At 46.8% G+C, this 10,601-nt stretch overlaps 1 pseudogene; it reads right to left on the bottom strand.

Annotated features, from left to right (window-relative positions):
* Window positions 1-5,786: 5,786 nt before the first annotated feature.
* On the bottom strand, window positions 5,787-8,830 carry LOC138091107 (ribosomal RNA processing protein 36 homolog; annotated as a pseudogene).
* Between the last annotated feature and the right edge of the window lie 1,771 nt (window positions 8,831-10,601).

The raw sequence follows: 10,601 nt of genomic DNA, 5'->3' as shown, positions 1-10,601 counted from the left end.
GACTGTCCCCGCAGGTAAATGCACTGACTAAGCGGAAGATACTACCCTACCAGCACCGCATCCATAGCCTTCGTGCCTGGAGAATGCACAAAAAGAAAGCAGGCTACAAAAGGGAAGTCGAGAGGTCAGATGTCTTATTTAAGTGTTTTACAAGTATCTTCACTTCTTGAAATGCACATGAGAGCGGCAGAGAGGCTAGCTGACCATTAGATAGGACTGCATTCTTTCTTTAGCATCTTGAGTTCAAATTTCCAGGGTTTGGATGCCACAATAAAGGTGCAATAAAATGCCTGGAAGAGATTAAAAAGAATAATAACTCATAAGCAAGAAAAAAAAGAAAAGAAAACCAGAAGCTCCTATTTCCGGGTGTCAAGATTTGGCTTAAGGAGGGGCCAGTCATGCCCCTACAGGCCCCTGAACAGTTGACCTGATGGCTGAGGAGACAGGTTTGCAACTGAGATGAGTGCCACTTCGGTTCATGTCCCTGTGATATGAGGGTATCACAGTCAGGGCTCCATTTGCTCCAGGAGAGCAAGTGTTGGAGCCCAGGATGAATTAGCCTGGAGAAATCCTCCTGTCCAGCTCTAGACTCCCCACCACCACCACCCACGCAGACTTCCTGCAGCCCTTGGAGGCCCAGCGGGTCCTTCCCAGGGGAGGCGGAACCAATACTCGGGGTCCTACAGGCTTTGGAAAGGGGATCAGAATCTGGCCAGGTCCCACCAGGAAAAGCTTGCAGCTGGGGAGCTGGGAGGAGACACAGGGCCTGCAGAAGGAGCGGTGCTCCCAGCTTCTGACCTGGATGAGATCACTCTGTCCCTCTTCTTGCCTAAAATCTTTATTCAATCAGAATAAAAATATAAAGTGAGAAAACCTCCATTACATCAACGTGGCACTCAGTAGATCTGAAGTTGTGTAAGATACAAAGACTAAGGGGCCAGGTTGAGGGGGACAAAGGACCAAGCAACCAGGAACCCAAACTGGCCATGGAGGAACTGAGTCCAGACTGAGGGGGCATCCAGGTTGCAGGGGATCAGGATGAATTGAGCTGGTTTCTGGCAGTGCTGGGGAACATATTAGTTGTTCTAGTTGTTCAGTCTCTAATTTGTGCCCGACTCTTTGTGACCCCATAGCCTGCAGCGTCCTAGGCTTCTCTGTCCTTCACTATCTCCCAGAGCTTTCTCAGACTCATGTCCATTGAGTCGGTGATGCCATCCAACCATCTCATCCTCTGTCATCCCCTTCTCCTCCCACCTTCAATCTTTCCCAGTGTCAAGGTCTTTTCCAATAAGTCGGCTCTTCACTTCAGGCAGTCAAAGTATTGGATCTTCAGCTTCAGCATCAGTCCTTCCAATGAATAGTCAGAATTGATTTCCTTTAGGATGGACTGGTTGGATCTCCTTGCAGTTCAAGGGACTCTCAAGAGTCTTCTGCAGCACCACAGTTTGAAAGCATCATTTTTTTCGGCCTTCTTTATGGTCCAGCTCTCAAATCTGTACATGACTACTGGAAAAACCATAGCTTTGACTAGACGGACCTTTGTCAGCAGAGTGATCTGCTTTTTAATACGCTAAGTTTGTCATCGCTTTTCTCCCAAGAAGAAAGCATCTTTTAATTTCATGGCTGCAGTCTCTGTCTGCAGTGATACTGCCCTCAAATAACTATACAGTTTCAGAAATTCTTAGACTTTATTATTAAGTAAAAATCTAAATTTTTGTATGCAGTATGCAGTGCAGTATGCAGTATGCATGCAGTATACAGTATGCAGTGGAATTCCCTAGTACACAAAAACACAAATATAAAATATAGAAAAAACTAGGAAATATAACAATAAGTTGACAGCAGTAAATTTTCCATAAGGGTAGTTATAGCTGATTTTGTTTTTTTCTTCTGAAGTTGATTTTCAGCTACTTAATACTTTGGAAAATTTTTAAATTTCCTACCTCCCGTGAACCTGGCCTATAACTATTTAAGATAATATCAGGTTTTAAAACTTTTCCCCAAGGAGATCAGATAGTTACCCTTTCTTCCTTTCTAAGACTCAATAAAGAAAACAGATAAGCTCAAAACCTATAGGAGATCTGAAATGGGGAATCTCTAAGAGCCCTGTAAGGGCAGAGATAAGAAGATGATGAGAGATAAGAAGAATCTGGAGGCTAATGAGTGATTTCAAGCAAGATAATTCAAGATTGCTGAAGGCTGTCTCAGCACCTACCTTCTGCATTTGGGGATCCTCTTGTGCTAAACAGTTTTCAGTTCTCCCTGAAATTTTCTTGCACTTTGTCCGCTCAATTTCGACTTCAAGAAGGTAATCCAAACTATCTGTGACCTGTCCGTGAAACATTTCAAGTTAAAGATCATCAAAGAATATGTGGTATCAGTTGTCATTTCTGACAAACAAACATGTCATTGACTGCTTGGGGCAAAGGATGTCTCCCCACATCCCTCCCTCCTATAGTTTCTTTTGACAGAGTTTTGCGGTAACACAGAAGTGGTCCTTACCTTGTTCTCTCTGTCTCTCTGTTTCTCAATTTTTTTATTATGATTTTTAATCTTAAAGCAATGACAGCTCTCATCGAGATAAATCAAGAAATCTATTTCCTAAAGACCATTTTCCTGGGAAAACTAATGGTTTGTTCACTGGAGCTTGGGAAAGAATCAGTATTTTCAGTGAAATCCACTTACAATATATTGCTTCCCTTTGGCAGTTTTAGTTATCTACACCTTATTCCGTGTCATACACCCTCCCAAATCCCTGACTTTCCAGGCATCTCCCTCCCCTCACCACCCCTACCCTGTCCAGAGCCCACCATAGCCCTGTACTCAAGGAGGCCTAACAAAGAAACCAGATGAGCAATGGTAAATGTCCACTCCCATGATTGAAGAATGAAAATATGCTCGACCTTACTATTCATTAGAGAAATGCAAATCAAAACTACAATGAAGTATCACCTCACACAGGTCAGAACAGCCATCATCAAAAAATCTACAAACAAAAATCCTAGAAAGGGTGTGGAGAAAAGGGAACCCCTCTACACTATTGGTGACAATGTAAGTTGATACAACCACTATGGAGATTAGTATGGAGATGCCTTTAAAAAACTAAGCATAGAGTTCCCATATGATCCAGAAATCCTACTCCTGGGCATATACCCTGAGAAAACCATCATTCAGAAAGACACATGTACCCCAATGTTCCATTGCAGCACTATGTACAATAGCCAGAATGTAGAAACAATCTGAAAAGGAAAACAAAGTTTATAAGATGTTAAGGAGAGAATATTTAAAGAGAATGTCCAGGTTAGTTAGATTCTGTACCTGAGTGCACAAGAATAAGAGATAGTTCAGAAAACAGAGTAAACATTTTGGAAATTCTGGAAAAGTCACCTGGGCATTGAACAAAATGGGTGTAGGCAGAAATCTAAGAACAGTTTCACGAGTATAAAACATACTTTAAAATTTTCAGCTATGCACTAAGTGTCTGAAAGGACACCTGTAGGGGTGCCCACCAGGATTGATGTCTATGGGGGATGTAAAGAAATCAGTGGTCACTTCCAAAACTACTTCCAAATGTACCCCAAGCACATTTTCCAGGACTGGATATCAAGTTTTCCAGTGCTGTTGGCATTTGGGGCTGTTGGCACTTTGGGGCTGTTGGCATTTGAATTTCTTGGCTGTGGGGGCCCTGCTATGCCTGAGGCATGATGACCCACATTACTGGACTCCATTCCTCAAATCTCAGTAGCAGCCCCTTCAGTTGTGATGATCAGAAACATCTCAGGCTATGGCCAAAAATGCCCTGAAAAGCAAAATCTATGCTCAGTTGAGAATGAGTGCTTTGTATTTGAGTAAACTTCCAAGTGAAAATTGCCAAAAAAACAGACTTCCCTAAACCATCCTCAACAACCACTGACAGACCCCCGGCCCCACCTCTGCCCCTGATTGCCAGGAAAGGGAGGCAAATGAGGGTCCAGCTCTGGACTCAGCCCCTCACTGCCGCCATGGCCAGGCCTCGCTGACTCCGTTGGCCTCCTGTGACACCGCGCCCTCCTGGCTGGCTGCACTGTCGTATCTTTGATCCAGCTGGCATCATTCAGAGGCAATAGCATCAGTGGATTAAGAGAAGACAGCCTGGGTTTAAATCTTGGCTCTTCTCTTAGTAGCTGTGTGACCCTGGGCAGGTTTCTAAATTTCTCTCTGCCTGTTTCCTCCTCTGTGAACTGGAGCATGTAGCTACACGCTTTTTCTTTAAGGGCCAGAGAGGAAACATTCCAGGCTTTGCAGCACAGACACAGCCCAGACGGCATTCAAAGAGTGTGCCTGGCAGTGTCCTAATAAAATTGCATTTATGGACATAAGTTTCAGTATAATTTTCATATGTCACAAGATAGTCTCCTTTTGTTTCTTATATTCATTCATTTCTCATGGGATGTACTAAGAAGGGCCATGGGCCAGATTTGGCTGCAGGCTGTGAGTGACAACTGCTGATAAATATCTTCATAGTTTTAACTTAAGTCATTCAGTGGAATAGAGCAATTTTCCATCTACAGGGCCTGTGGGTATTTTATTAAGTTTTTTTTTTTTTGTCCTGATACATGTTTTCATCAGTCATAGCTCTTCTTTAAACATAAATAAGACATTTTATATTTTTGTATTTTACATTTCCAACATCTCAGACTTTGCTGGTCTGATTCTGTTGCCTGTTGTTCCTAATGACTCTTGCTTATCCTTTTTGTTTTTTCCTTTTGTGCTTGTTTTCACTATGAGCTCATATGCCTTGAAATTTTATCTGAAGGAATTCCTTGAAGCTTGGGTTTAAAGTACAATCCTCAAGAGAGAAATGCATTTTGGGAATTCCCTGGTGATCCAGGGGCTAAGACTCCATTCTCCCAAGTTCAACCTGACCAGGAAACTAGATTCTGCATATTGCAACTAAAGAATCTGCACGCTGAAACAAAGACCCTGTGAACCGCAACTAAGACCCAGAACAACCAAAATAAGTAGATATTTTTAAAAAAGAGAGGAATGCATTTGCTTCTGCCAGGTATACCTGGAGGTACTCCCAACCAGAGACCACTTTAAACTGAACTGTAGCGTGAAGATACTCCAGTCCACAGGCAGCATGAATTCTCCACCCAAACAGTACTGAGAACCAGCTGCGCTTACCTATCACCAGGGACACTTTCTGTTCCCACCTCCTACCTCCCCTTGCATCTAAAACCAAACCTAAGAAGATGAGTTGTGGGATTGGTCCGTCTTTGAATGATGGTGTCATCTGTTGGCCTGAAGGAGGAAGGGCCTCTGATCTGACCTCCCACTTTGTAGGAGGTTTAGGTTTACTGTCTACCCACATATGGCCCCTGAAACGGTAGTTCTAGGCCACCTACAAAAGCAGCAGGATAAAAAGATGAGACACGGGAGTGTTTATGAACTGGTTCCTGCATGAAGTCGCAGTCCTGGGAGCCACTCAGACTCTGGCCTTCAACCAGCCTCAAGGTTCTTTTCCTTCTGTATCAGAATCATTAAGGCAAGGATGGGAGGAGGACACGAGGACAATGACCCAGATCCAAGCAGACAAAGTGCAGCATGGCAGAAGGCTCAGCTGCTCTTCCTTTTCAGCTCTTAGGCAGTCCAAGAGGCTTCCAGTCATCTCTGGGCCAGGCGGGTTCCAAGGCAGCTGTGACCTTACCGTTGAATGGGAAAGAACAAGAACAGGCCAAGCCCAAAGGTGTCCCCACAGATGCACTTCTCACTGGGGCAGCAGCAGAGCTGAGCACGGATGCTTACTACTCTTTGCTCAAAGGGAGATGTCGTCTGTCCTTGCCTGCATTTCGGCGCCTCTTTCGACTCAAGAAGCTCTCTAGCTTCTTGCTTCGTTTCAGCTCCTTAAACTTCTCAGCCAGGACCAACTGGCGCTGCTCAGATTTCTTCAGGAAGTATGGCCGATGGCCCTGCTGGGCCTGAGCCCGCCGCTCCTGCTTCAGGGCCAGGCACAGCTCCTGCTGCCGCTTCCGTTCCTTCTGGGCCATTTCTTGCTGCTCCATTCTCTGAAGCAGGTGCTGTAGTTTCTCATGCTCCTCCCCTGAACGGCACTTCTTCAGCTGCTTTTTCACCAGCTCTTTCTCTCTGGCTCGGATGTCATCTAGGAATGGATATGTTTTTATCGAACACCTCAGGATTATACTCCCCTGACAGATCATCAAAGCGGGGGTCCCGGGCTACCTTCTTACTGATGGGGACAACCTGATGCAAAAATGGCACCCGGACCTTGGCCGACATTTCCAGAGGGCTGTGCTTATCTGCAACACATGCTTTTTGGACAGGTAGTCTACAACTCTGCTTCTTAGTGCTGCTTCCTGTTACCAGTTGCTTGTAGGCTTTAGTCCCCACTTGGCTCTGCAGTTCCAACAGCTCCTCGAATGACATGTGAGATGTGTCATTCTGCAGGCTCCCGTCCTGCTGAGCCCTGCTGGGAGGCCCTGCAACCGCCCCGCCACCTATTTTGTTAAGTTTTATCTGAATTGTCACCCAGTATTTTTCTGTTCGCTTTTGTTTGGGGATAGTATATTCTTCCTTACTCCTCTCTTCAATATGTTTTCAAGTGAATTTAAAACACCTCTCTCCTAGCCTCTTTATTAACCTGTTTCCACTTGATATTTTTGTATCCTTACCTGAATTCTAGAGCTGACAGTGAACTAAGAAATAAAATGGACATTCATGAAAAGAACCAGTGAACAGTATGAAATGATATGTAAGTCTTGAGATATGTGGGTCTTTGGTTTATTTTATTATTAAATGGTGGTTTAGTCACTAAGTTGTGTCTGACTCTTTGCAACCCTATGGACTGTAGCCCACCAGGCTCCACTGTTCATGGGGATTCTCCAGACAAGAATACTGGAGTGGGTTGCCATGCCCTCCTCCAGGGATCCCCAACCTAGGGATCCAACCCTGGCCTCTTGCATTGCAGGAGGATTCTTACTGACTGAGCTACCAGAGAAGCCCAGGAGATTAAATATCAGCCTATAAAGCAGAGCCATCTATTTCTATTTATATAAACAGAGAGCACAGATTAAGAAAAATGGACTAGTCCCAGGAAAGGCAGGAACTTCATTAAGAGCAGCTATTAAATCTGAGCCCCCAGGGATGTGGGGTTTTAATTCAGCCACCCATTGGTGAATGCACATCCTGGCCCAGGTGCTGCTTCCTAAAAACACAAAGCACACAACTGGGGCCACAGAGAGAACGAGAGGGAGCCCAGGACCCACAGCCTGTGCAGATGGACAAGGTGCCAGGTGTCCCCACCTCTTAGGGGGTCAGGACACTGAGTGAAACTTCTGCCCATGTAAGGAAGCTGGAAAAGGAGGCAGGTTGGGGTGGCTGAAAGGTGGGTAGTGCAGGTTGGAGGGAAGATGGGGTGAGTGGAGGAGAGGTGTGGGTCAGGCCAGCATCATCCATGGCACATCACCTTCTGCGCCCGTGACTACTGCTTCCTGCACCCCAACAACCCCACCTTGGGCTCCTGCATAGACAGCAGGACAACACTCTTTCTCAGGAAACACAGTGCTGGTTCCTCCAAGACACAGTCCATATTCCAACCTCCAGCTGCCCTAAGAGCATCCTTTATGGCCTTATTTTATTGTTTGTTTGTTTATTTAGCTGTACCAGGTCTTGGTTGTGGCATGTGAAATCTAGTACCCTGACCAGGATATGAACCCAGGTTCCCTGCAGTGGGAGTATGGAGTCTTAGCCACTGAACCACCAGGGAAGTCCCTGGTATTATTTTAAATCCAAGAGACAACACAGAAACACATCTTGCCTTTATCATCATGCTTCCTAAATTTCCTTTCATGAGAACCATTTCCTGCTCTACCCCATTTTTCACAGCACTGATATTTAAATTTTTATCAATTTTTAAATTGGAGTATAATTGCTTTGCAATGTTGCGTTAGGTTCTGCTGTACAACAAGATGCACAGCAGCGTGAACTGGCTATATGTGTACATATATCCCCTCCCTCTTGGACCTCCCTCTGACGCCCCATCCCACCCCTCTGTTGTCACAGAGCTCCAAGCGGAGCTCCCTGTGCCACATAGTGCCTTCCCACTAGCTATCTACGTTACACATGGCAGTGTGTATACATCAGCGCCACTCTCTCAATCCGTCCGCCTTCCCACTAGCGATCTACGTTACACATGGCAGTGTGTATACATCAGCGTCACTCTCAATCTGTCCCACCCTCTCCTTCCCTCTCTCTGTCCACAAGTGCATTCTCAACGTCTGTGTCTTTATTCCTGCCCTGCAAATAGGTTCATCAGTATTATTTTCCTTGAAATCTACAGCACTGATATTTTGAAGTGGTCTTAGAGAATGCCCCGTAATATGCTTGTGTGTATGCTCAGCCAGTTCAGTTGTATCCGACTCTTTGTGACCCCATGGACTGTAGCCCACTAGGCTCCTCTGTCCATGCGGGTTCTCCAGGCAAGAATACTGGAATGGGTTGCCATGCCCTCCTCCAGGGGATCTTCCCGACCCAGGGATTGAACTCACGTCTTTTATGTATCCTGCATTGGCAGAGGGGTTCTTTACCACGAACATCACCTGGGAAGCAGCACCCCGTAACATGGACTTGTCTAATTGTTCCTCACGAACATTTCACACATTTGGGGCGGGAACACGGTATACAAGGGGTGCCATGTCCTTGCAGTGAGGTCGCATCAGAGGCACGTGGTGTCAGTTTGTCCCGTGTGTTCTGGTTGTAATTAATTAACAAGCAATCCCTGTAGCTATGGCCCCTTCCCCTTACTTCTCTCCATCTTGGGTGGCAGATTCATCGCTGATCTTTGCCTGAGTTTGTTATCACCATGGTGGTTGCAAAAGGTGACTTTCTAGTTTCTTATTCTTTTGCATTTCTAAGTAGCCATTTTTTTGTAAAGAGGAATCTTCCCTTCTGCCTTGGTTCCTACTTACAATGAAACGGGATGTGGAGTTTGTTTGCTTGTTCACTGTGTTATAACGCATCCTTGTCAACACTCGGGTGGATGATATCTGCTCACACTGTCCCAAACATGGCCCCTTTAAGAGCCCCTCTGTGCTCTTACCTATGTTTTCTGATGCGACTATAACTACTTTTAAGTTATTTGAATGGATATATTATGTTTTACCCCCAGAATTATAAAAGAGAAAACTTAATTAACTTTCTTCCCCAAAACCCCAAATTAAAGTTTATAAATTTTGGCTCCAGGTATCTCTCAGCTGCTCTCAGCTGACAACGGCCCTCCCACAAAGGTGGGCATGGGGACAAAGGATGGGAAGCGAGAGCCACTAACCTGCTCCTGGGACCTCAGAATGTTCATCACCTTGTAGACATATGTGTCCTTGCTGGCCTTGTTGTACTCCTTCATGGCAAACCACAGTGCCTGCTGCACATACACGTAGGATGCTGAGATGTCTTGGAATTCCCTCGTCACCTTCTTCGAACCCCAGGCTTGGATACCTCTGGACGCGAGGGCCGCCATGGTCATCCAAAGCAGCAGGCCAGGGCAGATCCTGGCCATGGCTCCTCAACCAGGGGTTCAGGCCGAGTCCCTCCTGTCCTGCCGAGGCCTAGTGGGCCCTGCTGCCTCCACACCGGCCCCTCCCAGCGCTGCTGCAGGTGGAAAGTGAACAACTGTTAACATCATCTGCCCCAAAAGAAGCCACCTGCGAGAGGTCTAATTCAGTCCATTTGCCCACCACGGATGCTTCCTTTTTGGAAGGACACACACCTCTGTGTATACACACACACACACACACCCCTGATCTTCCTGATAGCTGCCTAGGACCTGTCTGTGCCGGGACCTGGCTGCTAAGTGGGGGTGAGTCTCTCCAGCCCGTGGAAGGCCCTGCACATGCTGTGTCCCCATCTCTCCGAGCCCCGTGGAAATGCCCTTTACACTCAGGAGGCAAGAGTCCCAGGACTGAGAGTCTGCTTTAGCCCAGGGCTGTCCGGCTCAGTCTCGCCCACATGTACAAGGGATGGCATGCCACTTGTGAAGCGCCTTTGCTTTAGAGGAAGCCCTCCAGCTGACAAGGACCCACAGGACGTAGCTCACAAGGCTAATGCAGCGGTTCAGGTATAGGGGGCAGACCAGGAGCTAGCAGCCTAAGCCAAAGCTGGATCCATGGGGTGCATTTGCCCCGAGAAATAAGGACAGAGTGTCCGGGCTGAACAGAGGATGTGGTGTCTAAACCAAGAGACAACTGGGGTTTAGATATAGACACCCAGCATCAAATACTCCCAGGGTCTTAGTTCAGCTGCCCATTTGGGATTGCCACGTGCCCTCTGCCAGGAATCACCAGCCAAACCTGTGCCTCCCAGAGACTGACCTGTGGGGAGGCTGACACACACGGACACCGGGTTCTCCTGCCCACCCTCCCGGCTGGCAGTAACCTATCCCTTCCCGCCCTGCCTCTGCTCCACGGCAGCTTTGATGTGACACACGATGGGGAGGAGTGATTCTCCCTTGCTCCATGTGCCTGGGCACACGGGCCAGCCGCCTGGGGCCGTCTCCTGCCCACCAGGGCTACCCCCAGACCCACCTGAGCACCAAGGCCCTTTCCACA

Source organism: Capricornis sumatraensis, chromosome 15 (assembly GCF_032405125.1).
Source record: "Capricornis sumatraensis isolate serow.1 chromosome 15, serow.2, whole genome shotgun sequence".
NCBI lineage: Eukaryota > Metazoa > Chordata > Mammalia > Artiodactyla > Bovidae > Capricornis > Capricornis sumatraensis.
Note: the sequence above shows the minus strand (reverse complement) of the source record. Positions and strands in the feature narration are given on the sequence as shown.